Source organism: Apteryx mantelli, chromosome 8, assembly GCF_036417845.1.
Source record: "Apteryx mantelli isolate bAptMan1 chromosome 8, bAptMan1.hap1, whole genome shotgun sequence".
Taxonomy (NCBI): Eukaryota; Metazoa; Chordata; class Aves; order Apterygiformes; family Apterygidae; genus Apteryx; species Apteryx mantelli.
In genome coordinates this window covers 1,717,410-1,730,174 of record NC_089985.1, presented here as the reverse complement: position 1 = coordinate 1,730,174, position 12,765 = coordinate 1,717,410, and positions in this window count along the sequence as shown.

Below are 12,765 nucleotides of genomic sequence, written 5' to 3'. Positions count from 1 at the left end.
TCACTTGTGGCTCAGTGCCTGATAGGCCACTGCTGGTCATGTGGGTGGAGTTTGTGTTTGTGATGTCACTTGTGGCTCAGTGCCTGATAGGCCAGTGCTGGTGTTGTGGGTGGAGTTTGTGTTTGTGATGTCACTTGTGGCTCAGTGCCTGATAGGCCAGTGCTGGTCACGTGGGTGCAGTTTGTTGTTGTGATGTCATTTGCGGATCATTGCCTGATAGGCCAGTGCTGTTCATGTGGGTGCAGTTTGTGGTTGTGATGTTACTTGTGGCTCAGTGCCTGATAGGCCACTGCTGGTCATGTGGGTGCAGTTTGTGGTTGTGATGTCACTTGTGGCTCAGTGCCTGATAGGCCAGTGCTGGTCACGTGGGTGGAGTTTGTGTTTGTGATGTCACTTGTGGCTCAGTGCCTGATAGGCCAGTGCTGGTCATGTGGGTGCAGTTTGTGGTTGTGATGTCACTTGTGGCTCAGTGCCTGATAGGCCAGTGCTGGTGATGTGGGTGGAGTTTGTGGTTGTGATGTCACTTGTGGCTCAGTGCCTGATAGGCCAATTCTGTTCATGTGGGTGCAGTTTGTGTTTGTGATGTCACTTGTGGCTCAGGGCCTGATAGGCCAGTGTTGGTCACATGGCTGCAGTTTGTGTTTGTGATGTCACTTGTGGCTGAGTGCCTGATAGGCCAGTGCTGGTGATGTGGGTGGAGTTTGTGGTTGTGATGTCACTTGTGGCTCAGTGCCTGATAGGCCAGTTCTGTTCATGTGGGTGCAGTTTGTGGTTGTGATGTCACTTGTGGCTCAGTGCCTGATAGGCCAGTGCTGGTCATGTGGATAGAGTTTGTGGTTGTCAGGTCACTTGTGGCTCAGTGCCTGATAGGCCAGTGCTGGTGATGTGGGTGCAGTTTGTGTTTGTGATGTCACTTGTGGCTCAGTGCCTGATAGGCCAGTGCTGGTCACGTGGGTGCAGTTTGTTGTTGTGATGTCATTTGCGGATCAGTTCCTGATAGGCCAGTGCTGGTCACGTGGGTGGAGTTTGTGTTTTTGATGTCACTTGTGGCTCAGTGCCTGATAGGCCAGTGCTGTTCATGTGGGTGCAGTTTGTGATTGTGATGTCACTTGTGGCTCAGTGCCTGATAGGCCGGTGCTGGTCCTGTGTGTGCAGTTTGTGCTGGTGATGTCACTTGTGGCTCAGTGCCTGATAGGCCGGTGCTGGTCCTGTGTGTGCAGTTTGTGGTTGTGATATCACTTGTGGCTCAGTGCCTGATAGGCCAGTGTTGGTCACATGGCTGCAGTTTGTGTTTGTGATGTCACTTGTGGCTGAGTGCCTGATAGGCCAGTGCTGGTCCTGTGTGTGCAGTTTGTGGTTTTGATGTCACTTGTGGCTCAGTGACTGATAGGCCAGTGCTGGTGATGTGGGTGGAGTTTGTGTTTATGATGTCACTTGTGGCTCAGTGCCTGATAGGCCAGTGCTGGTGATGTGGGTGGAGTTTGTGTTTGTGATGTCACTTGTGGCTCAGTGCCTGATAGGCCAGTGCTGGTCACGTGGGTGCAGTTTGTTGTTGTGATGTCATTTGCGGATCAGTGCCTGATAGGCCAGTGCTGGTCACGTGGGTGGAGTTTGTGGTTGTGATGTCACTTGTGGCTCAGTGCCTGATAGGCCAGTGCTGTTCCTGTGGGTGCAGTTTGTTGTTGTGATGTCATTTGCGGATCAGTGCCTGATAGGCCAGTGCTGGTCACGTGGGTGGAGTTTGTGTTTGTGATGTCACTTGTGGCTCAGTGCCTGATAGGCCAGTGCTGGTGATGTGGGTGCAGTTTGTTGTTGTGATGTCATTTGCGGATCATTGCCTGATAGGCCAGTGCTGTTCATGTGGGTGCAGTTTGTGGTTGTGATGTTACTTGTGGCTCAGTGCCTGATAGGCCAGTGCTGGTCATGTGGGTGCAGTTTGTGGTTGTGATGTCACTTGTGGCTCAGTGCCTGATAGGCCAGTGCTGGTCACGTGGGTGGAGTTTGTGTTTGTGATGTCACTTGTGGCTCAGTGCCTGATAGGCCAGTGCTGGTCACGTGGGTGCAGTTTGTGGTTGTGATGTCATTTGCGGATCAGTGCCTGATAGGCCAGTGCTGGTCACGTGGGTGGAGTTTGTGTTTGTGATGTCACTTGTGGCTCAGTGCCTGATAGGCCAGTGCTGGTCCTGTGGCTGCAGTTTGTGGTTGTGATGTCACTTGTGGCTCAGTGCCTGATAGGCCAGTTCTGTTCATGTGGGTGCAGTTTGTGTTTGTGATGTCACTTGTGGCTCAGTGCCTGATAGGCCAGTGTTGGTCACATGGCTGCAGTTTGTGTTTGTGATGTCACTTGTGGCTCAGTGCCTGATAGGCCAGTGCTGGTGATGTGGCTGCAGTTTGTGTTTGTGATGTCACTTGTGGCTCAGGGCCTGATAGGCCAGTTCTGGTGATGTGGGTGGAGTTTGTGTTTGTGATGTCACTTGTGGCTCAGTGCCTGATAGGCCGGTGCTGGTGATGTGGGTGGAGTTTGTGTTTGTGATGTCACTTGTGGCTCAGTGCCTGATAGGCCAGTGCTGGTCACATGGCTGCAGTTTGTGGTTGTGATGTCACTTGTGGCTCAGGGCCTGATAGGCCAGTGCTGGTGATGTGGGTGGAGTTTGTGTTTGTGATGTCACTTGTGGCTCAGTGCCTGATAGGCCAGTGCTGTTCATGTGGGTGCAGTTTGTGATTGTGATGTCACTTGTGTCTCAGTGCCTGATAGGCTGGTGCTGGTCCTGTGTGTGCAGTTTGTGGTTGTGATGTCACTTGTGGCTCAGTGCCTGATAGGCCGGTGCTGGTCCTGTGTGTGCAGTTTGTGGTTGTGATGTCACTTGTGGCTCAGTGCCTGATAGGCCAGTGTTGTTCACATGGCTGCAGTTTGTGTTTGTGATGTCACTTGTGGCTCAGTGCCTGATAGGCCAGTGCTGGTCCTGTGTGTGCAGTTTGTGGTTTTGATGTCACTTGTGGCTCAGTGCCTGATAGGCCCGTGCTGGTGATGTGGGTGAAGTTTGTGTTTGTGATGTCACTTGTGGCTCAGTGCCTGATAGGCCAGTGCTGGTGATGTGGGTGGAGTTTGTGGTTGTGATGTCATTTGCGGATCAGTGCCTGATAGGCCAGTGCTGGTGATGTGGGTGGAGTTTGTGTTTGTGATGTCACTTGTGGCTCAGTGCCTGATAGGCCAGTGCTGTTCATGTGGGTGCAGTTTGTGATTGTGATGTCACTTGTGGCTCAGTGCCTGATAGGCCGGTGCTGGTGATGTGGGTGCAGTTTGTGGTTGTGATGTTACTTGTGGCTCAGTGCCTGATAGGCCAGTGCTCGTCATGTGGATAGAGTTTGTGGTTGTCAGGTCACTTGTGGCTCAGTGCCTGATAGGCCAGTGCTGGTCCTGTGTGTGCAGTTTGTGGTTTTGATGTCACTTGTGGCTCAGTGCCTGATAGGCCAGTGCTGGTGATGTGGGTGGAGTTTGTGTTTGTGATGTCACTTGTGGCTCAGTGCCTGATAGGCCAGTGCTGGTCACGTGGGTGGAGTTTGTGGTTTTGATGTCACTTGTGGCTCAGTGCCTGATAGGCCAGTGCTGGTCACGTGGGTGCACTTTGTTGTTGTGATGTCACTTGTGGCTCAGTGCCTGATAGGCCAGTGCTGTTCATGTGGGTGCAGTTTGTGGTTGTGATGTCACTTGTGGCTCAGTGCCTGATAGGGCAGTGCTGGTGATGTGGGTGGAGTTTGTTGTTGTGATGTCACTTGTGGCTCAGTGCCTGATAGGCCAGTGCTGGTGATGTGGGTGGAGTTTTTGGTTGTGATGTCACTTGTGGCTCAGTGCCTGATAGGCCAATGCTGTTCATGTGGGTGCAGTTTGTGGTTGTGATGTCATTTGCGGATCAGTGCCTGATAGGCCAGTGCTGTTCATGTGGGTGCACTTTGTGATTGTCATGTCACTTCTGGCTCAGTGCCTGATAGGCCGGTGCTGGTCCTGTGTGTGCAGTTTGTGGTTGTGATGTCACTTGTGGCTCAGTGCCTGATAGGCCCGTGCTGGTGATGTGGGTGGAGTTTGTGTTTGTGATGTCACTTGTGGCTCAGGGCCTGATAGGCCAGTGTTGTTCACATGGCTGCAGTTTGTGTTTGTGATGTCACTTGTGGCTGAGTGCCTGATAGGCCAGTGCTGGTCCTGTGTGTGCAGTTTGTGTTTGTGATGTCACTTGTCGCTGAGTGCCTGATAGGCCAGTGCTGGTGATGTGGGTGCAGTTTGTGTTTGTGATGTCACTTGTGGCTCAGGGCCTGATAGGCCAGTGCTGGTCATGTGGGTGCAGTTTGTGTTTGTGTTGTCACTTGTGGCTCAGTGCCTGATAGGCCAGTGCTGGTGATGTGTGTGCAGGTTTGTTTGTGATGTCACTTGTGGCTCAGTGCCTGAGAGGCCAGTGCTGGTGATGTGGCTGCCGTTTGTGTTTGTGATGTCACTTGTGGCTCAGTGCCTGAGAGGCCAGTGCTGGTCCTGTGTGTGCAGTTTGTGTTTGTGATGTCGCTTGTGGCTCAGTGCCTGATAGGCCAGTGCTGGTCATGTGGGTGGAGTTTGTGTTTGTGATGTCACTTGTGGCTCAGTGCCTGATGGGACATTGCTGGTCCTGTGTGTGCAGTTTGTGGTTGTGATGTCACTTGTGGCTCAGTGCCTGATAGGCCAGTGCTGGTCACGTGGGTTCATTTTGTGGTTGTGATGTCGCTTGTGGCTCAGTGCCTGATAGGCCACTGCTGGTCATGTGGGTGGAGTTTGTGGTTGTGATGTCACTTGTGGCTCAGTGCCTGATAGGCCAGTGCTGGTGATGTGGGTGGAGTTTGTGTTTGTGATGTCACTTGTGGCTCAGTGCCTGATAGGCCAGTGCTGGTGATGTGGGTGGAGTTTTTGGTTGTGATGTCACTTGTGGCTCAGTGCCTGATAGGCCAATGCTGTTCATGTGGGTGCAGTTTGTGGTTGTGATGTCATTTGCGGATCAGTGCCTGATAGGCCAGTGCTGTTCATGTGGGTGCACTTTGTGATTGTCATGTCACTTCTGGCTCAGTGCCTGATAGGCCGGTGCTGGTCCTGTGTGTGCAGTTTGTGGTTGTGATGTCACTTGTGGCTCAGTGCCTGATAGGCCCGTGCTGGTGATGTGGGTGGAGTTTGTGTTTGTGATGTCACTTGTGGCTCAGGGCCTGATAGGCCAGTGTTGTTCACATGGCTGCAGTTTGTGTTTGTGATGTCACTTGTGGCTGAGTGCCTGATAGGCCAGTGCTGGTCCTGTGTGTGCAGTTTGTGTTTGTGATGTCACTTGTCGCTGAGTTCCTGATAGGCCAGTGCTGGTGATGTGGGTGCAGTTTGTGTTTGTGATGTCACTTGTGGCTCAGGGCCTGATAGGCCAGTGCTGGTCATGTGGCTGCAGTTTGTGTTTGTGTTGTCACTTGTGGCTCAGTGCCTGATAGGCCAGTGCTGGTGATGTGTGTGCAGGTTTGTTTGTGATGTCACTTGTGGCTCAGTGCCTGAGAGGCCAGTGCTGGTGATGTGGCTGCCGTTTGTGTTTGTGATGTCACTTGTGGCTCAGTGCCTGAGAGGCCAGTGCTGGTCCTGTGTGTGCAGTTTGTGTTTGTGATGTCGCTTGTGGCTCAGTGCCTGATAGGCCAGTGCTGGTCATGTGGGTGGAGTTTGTGTTTGTGATGTCACTTGTGGCTCAGTGCCTGATGGGACATTGCTGGTCCTGTGTGTGCAGTTTGTGGTTGTGATGTCACTTGTGGCTCAGTGCCTGATAGGCCAGTGCTGGTCACGTGGGTTCATTTTGTGGTTGTGATGTCGCTTGTGGCTCAGTGCCTGATAGGCCACTGCTGGTCATGTGGGTGGAGTTTGTGGTTGTGATGTCACTTGTGGCTCAGTGCCTGATAGGCCAGTGCTGGTGATGTGGGTGGAGTTTGTGTTTGTGATGTCACTTGTGGCTCAGTGCCTGATAGGCCAGTGCTGGTCCTGTGTGTGCAGTTTGTGGTTTTGATGTCACTTGTGGCTCAGTGCCTGATAGGCCAGTGCTGGTGATGTGGGTGGAGTTTGTGTTTGTGATGTCACTTGTGGCTCAGTGCCTGATAGGCCAGTGCTGGTCACGTGGGTGGAGTTTGTGTTTGTGATGTCACTTGTGGCTCAGTGCCTGATAGGCCAGTGCTGGTCACGTGGGTGCACTTTGTTGTTGTGATGTCACTTGTGGCTCAGTGCCTGATAGGCCAGTGCTGTTCATGTGGCTGCAGTTTGTGGTTGTGATGTCACTTGTGGCTCAGTGCCTGATAGGGCAGTGCTGGTGATGTGGGTGGAGTTTGTTGTTGTGATGTCACTTGTGGCTGAGTGCCTGATAGGCCAGTGCTGGTGATGTGGGTGGAGTTTTTGGTTGTGATGTCACTTGTGGCTCAGTGCCTGATAGGCCAATGCTGTTCATGTGGGTGCAGTTTGTGTTTGTGATGTCACTTGTGGCTCAGTGCCTGATAGGCCACTGCTGGTCACGTGGGTGGAGTTTGTGTTTGTGATGTCACTTGTGGCTCAGTGCCTGATAGGCCAATGCTGTTCATGTGGGTGCAGTTTGTGGTTGTGATGTCATTTGCGGATCAGTGCCTGATAGGCCAGTGCTGTTCACGTGGGTGGAGTTTGTGTTTGTGATGTCACTTGTGGCTCAGTGCCTGATAGGCCAGTGCTGGTGATGTGGGTGGAGTTTGTGTTTGTGATGTCACTTGTGGCTCAGGGCCTGATAGGCCAGTGTTGTTCACATGGCTGCAGTTTGTGTTTGTGATGTCACTTGTGGCTCAGGGCCTGATAGGCCAGTGCTGGTCCTGTGTGTGCAGTTTGTGGTTGTGATGTCACTTGTGGCTCAGTGCCTGATAGGCCAGTGCTGGTGATGTGGGTGCAGTTTGTGTTTGTGATGTCACTTGTGGCTCAGTGCCTGATAGGCCAGTGCTGGTCACGTGGGTGCAGTTTGTTGTTGTGATGTCATTTGCGGATCAGTGCCTGATAGGCCAGTGCTGGTCACGTGGGTGGAGTTTGTGTTTGTGATGTCACTTGTGGCTCAGTGCCTGATAGGCCAGTGCTGTTCATGTGGGTGCAGTTTGTGATTGTGATGTCACTTGTGGCTCAGTGCCTGATAGGCCGGTGCTGGTCATGTGGATAGAGTTTGTGGTTGTGATGTCACTTGTGGCTCAGTGCCTGATAGGCCAGTGCTGGTCACGTGGGTGCAGTTTGTTGTTGTGATGTCATTTGCGGATCAGTGCCTGATAGGCCAGTGCTGGTCACGTGGGTGGAGTTTGTGTTTGTGATGTCACTTGTGGCTCAGTGCCTGATAGGCCAGTGCTGTTCATGCGGCTGCAGTTTGTGTTTGTGATGTCACTTGTGGCTCAGTGCCTGATAGGCCAGTGCTGGTCACGTGGGTGCAGTTTGTCGTTGTGATGTCACTTGTGGCTCAGTGCCTGATAGGCCAGTGCTGGTGATGTGGGTGCAGTTTGTTGTTGTGAGGTCACTTGTGGCTCAGTGCCTGATAGGCCAGTTCTGTTCATGTGGGTGCAGTTTGTGTTTGTGATGTCACTTGTGGCTCAGTGCCTGATAGGCCAGTGCTGGTCCTGTGTGTGCAGTTTGTGTTTGTGATGTCACTTGTGGCTCAGTGCCTGATAGGCCAGTGCTGGTCATGTGGCTGCAGTTTGTGTTTGTGATGTCACTTGTGGCTGAGTGCCTGATAGGCCAGTGCTGGTGATGTGGGTGGAGTTTGTGTTTATGATGTCACTTGTGGCTCAGTGCCTGATAGGCCAGTGCTGGTAATGTGGGTGGCGTTTGTGGTTGTGATGTCACTTGTGGCTCAGTGCCTGATAGGCCAGTGCTGGTCATGTGGCTGCAGTTTGTGTTTGTGATGTCACTTGTGGCTGAGTGCCTGATAGGCCAGTGCTGGTGATGTGGGTGGAGTTTGTGTTTATGATGTCACTTGTGGCTCAGTGCCTGATAGGCCAGTGCTGGTTATGTGGGTGCAGTTTGTGTTTGTGATGTCACTTGCGGCTCAGTGCCTGATAGGCCAGTGCTGGTGATGTGGTTGGAGTTTGCGTTTGTGATGTCACTTGTGGCTCAGTGCCTGATAGGGCAGTGCTGGTGATGTGGGTGGAGTTTGTGTTTGTGATGTCACTTGTGGCTCAGTGCCTGATAGGCCAGTGCTGGTCACGTGGGTGCAGCTTGTTGTTGTGATGTCATTTGCGGATCAGTGCCTGATAGGCCAGTGCTGGTGATGTGGGTGGAGTTTGTGTTTGTGATGTCACTTGTGGCTCAGTGCCTGATAGGCCAGTGCTGGTCATGTGGGTGGAGTTTGTGATTGTGAGGTCACTTGTGGCTCAGTGCCTGATAGGGCAGTGCTGGTCCTGTGTGTGCAGTTTGTGGTTGTGATGTCACTTGTGGCTCAGTGCCTGATAGGCCAGTGCTGGTGATGTGGCTGCAGTTTGTGTTTGTGATGTCACTTGTGGCTCAGTGCCTGATAGGCCAGTGTTGGTCACATGGCTGCAGTTTGTGTTTGTGATGTCACTTGTGGCTCAGTGCCTGATAGGCCAGTGCTGGTCCTGTGTGTGCAGTTTGTGTTTGTGATGTCACTTGTGGCTCAGTGCCTGATAGGCCAGTGCTGGTGATGTGGGTGCAGTTTGTGGCTGTGAGGTCACTTGTGGCTGAGTGCCTGATAGGCCAGTGCTGGTCACGTGGGTGCAGTTTGTTGTTGTTGTTGTCACTTGTGGCTGACTGCTTGATAGGCCAGTACTGGTCACATGGGTGCAGTCTGTGGTTGTGATGTCACTTGTGGCTCAGTGCCTGACAGGCCAGTGCTGGTGATGTGGGTGGAGTTTGTGTTTGTGATGTCACTTGTGGCTCAGTGCCTGATAGGCCAGTGCTTGTCACATGGCTGCAGTTTGTGTTTGTGATGTCACTTGTGGCTCAGTGCCTGTTAGGCCAGTGCTGGTCATGTGGGTGCAGTTTGTTGTTGTGATGTCACTTGTGGCTCAGTGCCTGATAGGGCAGTGCTGGTCCTGTGTGTGCAGTTTGTGGTTGTGATGTCACTTGTGGCTCAGTGCCTGATAGGCCAGTGCTGGTGATGTGGCTGCAGTTTGTGTTTGTGATGTCACTTGTGGCTCAGTGCCTGATAGGCCAGTGCTGGTGATGTGGGTGGAGTTTGTGGTTGTGATGTCACTTGTGGCTCAGTGCCTGATAGGCCAGTGCTTGTCAAATGGCTGTTGTTTGTGGTTGTGAGGTCACTTGTGGCTCAGTGCCTGATAGGCCAGTGCTGGTGATGTGGGTGCAGTTTGTGGCTGTGAGGTCACTTGTGGCTCAGTGCCTGATAGGCCAGTGCTTGTCAAATGGCTGTTGTTTGTGGTTGTGATTTCACTTGTGGCTCAGTGCCTGATAGGCCAGTGCTGGTCACGTGGGTGCAGTTTGTTGTTGTTGTTGTCACTTGTGGCTGACTGCCTGATAGGCCAGTGCTTGTCACATGGCTGCAGTTTGTGTTTGTGATGTCACTTGTGGCTCAGTGCCTGTTAGGCCAGTGCTGGTCATGTGGGTGGAGATTGTATTTGTCATGTCAGTTGTGGCCTAGTGCCTGATAGGCCAGTGCTGGTGATGTGGGTGGAGTTTGTGTTTGTGATGTCACTTGTGGCTCAGTGCCTGATAGGCCAGTGCTGGTGATGTGTGTGCAGTTTGTGTTTGTGATGTCACTTGTGGCTCAGTGCCTGATAGGCCAGTGCTGGTGATGTGGCTGCAGTTTGTGTTTGTGATGTCACTTGTGGCTCAGTGCCTGATAGGCCAGTGCTGGTCATGTGGGTGGAGTCTATGGTTGTGATGTCACTTGTGGCTCAGTGCCTGATAGGCCACTGCTGGTCATGTGGGTGGAGTTTGTGGTTGTGATGTCTCTTCTGGCTCAGTGCCTGGTAGACCAGTGCTGGTCATGTGGGTGCAGTTTGTGGCTGTGATGTCACTTGTGGCTCAGTGCCTGGTAGACCAGTGCTGGTGATGTGGCTGCAGTTTGTGTTTGTGATGTCACTTGTGGCTCAGTGCCTGATAGGATATTGCTGGTCCTGTGGGTGCATTTTGTGTTTGTGATGTCACTTGTGGCTCAGTGCCTGATAGGCCAGTGCTGGTGATGTGGGTGCAGTTTGTTGTTGTGATGTCATTTGCGGATCAGTGCCTGATAGGCCAGTGCTGGTGATGTGGGTGGAGTTTGTGTTTGTGATGTCACTTGTGGCTCAGTGCCTGATAGGCCAGTGCTAGTGATGTGGGTGCATTTTGTGTTTGTGATGTCACTTGTGGCTCAGTGCCTGATAGGCCAGTGCTGGTCATGTGGGTGCAGTTTGTGTTTGTGATGTCACTTGTGGCTCAGTGCCTGATAGGCCAGTGCTGGTCCTGTGTGTGCAGTTTGTGGTTTTGATGTCACTTGTGGCTCAGTGCCTGATAGGCCAGTGCTGGTGATGTGGGTGGAGTTTGTGTTTGTGATGTCACTTGTGGCTCAGTGCCTGATAGGCCAGTGCTGGTGATGTGGGTGCAGTTTGTGTTTGTGATGTCACTTGTGGCTCAGTGCCTGATAGGCCAGTGCTGGTCACGTGGGTGCAGTTTGTTGTTGTGATGTCATTTGCGGATCAGTGCCTGATAGGCCAGTGCTGTTCATGTGGGTGCAGTTTGTGTTTGTGATGTCACTTGTGGTTCAGTGCCTGATAGGCCAGTGCTGGTCCTGTGTGTGCAGTTTGTGGTTGTGATGTCACTTGTGGCTCAGTGCCTGATAGGCCAGTGCTGGTCATGTGGCTGCAGGTTGTGGTTGTGATGTCACTTGTGGCTCAGAGCCTGATAGGCCAGTGTTGGTCACGTGGGTGGAGTTTGTGTTTGTGATGTCACTTGTGGCTCAGTGCCTGATAGGCCAGTGCTGGTCACGTGGGTGCAGTTTGTTGTTGTGATGTCATTTGCGGATCAGTGCCTGATAGGCCAGTGCTGGTCACGTGGGTGGAGTTTGTGTTTGTGATGTCACTTGTGGCTCAGTGCCTGATAGGCCAGTGCTGGTGATGTGGGTGCAGTTTGTGTTTATGATGTCACTTGTGGCTCAGTGCCTGATAGGGCAGTGCTGGTGATGTGGGTGGAGTTTGTTGTTGTGATGTCACTTGTGGCTCAGTGCCTGATAGGCCAGTGCTGGTGATGTGGGTGGAGTTTTTGGTTGTGATGTCACTTGTGGCTCAGTGCCTGATAGGCCAATGCTGTTCATGTGGGTGCAGTTTGTGTTTGTGATGTCACTTGTGGCTCAGTGCCTGATAGGCCACTGCTGGTCACGTGGGTGGAGTTTGTGTTTGTGATGTCACTTGTGGCTCAGTGCCTGATAGGCCAATGCTGTTCATGTGGGTGCAGTTTGTGGTTGTGATGTCATTTGCGGATCAGTGCCTGATAGGCCAGTGCTGGTGATGTGGGTGGAGTTTGTGTTTGTGATGTCACTTGTGGCTCAGTGCCTGATAGGCCAGTGCTGTTCATGTGGGTGCACTTTGTGATTGTCATGTCACTTCTGGCTCAGTGCCTGATAGGCCAGTGCTGGTCCTGTGTGTGCAGTTTGTGTTTGTGATGTCACTTGTGGCTCAGTGCCTGATAGGCCAGTGCTGTTCATGTGGGTGCAGTTTGTGTTTGTGATGTCACTTGTGGCTCAGGGCCTGATAGGCCAGTGCTGTTCATGTGGGTGGAGTTTGTGTTTGTGATGTCACTTGTGGCTCGGTGCCTGATAGGCCAGTGCTGTTCATGTGGGTGCAGTTTGTGGTTGTGATGTCACTTGTGGCTCAGTGCCTGATAGGCCAGTGCTGGTGATGTGGCTGCAGTTTGTGGTTGTGATGTCACTTGTGGCTCAGTGCCTGATAGGCCAGTGCTGGTCATGTGGGTGCAGTTTGTGTTTGTGATGTCACTTGTGGCTGAGTGCCTGATAGGCCAGTGTTGGTCACATGGCTGCAGTTTGTGTTTGTGATGTCACTTGTGGCTCAGTGCCTGATAGGCCAGTGCTGGTGATGTGGCTGCAGTTTGTGGTTGTGATGTCACTTGTGGCTCAGTGCCTGATAGGCCAGTGCTGCATATGTGTGTGCAGGTTTGTTTGTGATGTCACTGGTGGCTCAGTGCCTGAGAGGCCAGTGCTGGTGATGTGGCTGCAGTTTGTGTTTGTGATGTCACTTGTGGCTCAGTGCCTGATAGGCCAGTGCTGGTGATGTGGGTGGAGTTTGTGATTGTGATGTCAGTTGTGGCTCAGTGCCTGATAGGCCAGTGCTGGTCATGTGGATAGAGTTAGTGGTTGTGATGTCACTTGTGGCTCAGTGCCTGATAGGCCAGTGCTGGTGATGTGGGTGGAGTTTGTGTTTGTGATGTCACTTGTGGCTCTGTGCCTGATAGGCCAGTGCTGGTCACGTGGGTGCAGTTTGTTGTTGTGATGTCATTTGCGGATCAGTGCCTGATAGGCCAGTGCTGTTCATGTGGGTGGAGTTTGTGTTTGTGATGTCACTTGTGGCTCAGTGCCTCATAGGCCAGTGCTGGTCCTGTGTGTGCAGTTTGTGTTTGTGATGTCACTTGTAGCTCGGTGCCTGATAGGCCAGTGCTGGTGATGTGGGTGGAGTTTGTGGTTGTCAGGTCACTTGGGGCTGAGTGCCTGATAGGCCAGTGCTGGTGATGTGGGTGGAGTTTGTGGTTGTGATGTCACTTGTGGCTCAGTGCCTGATAGG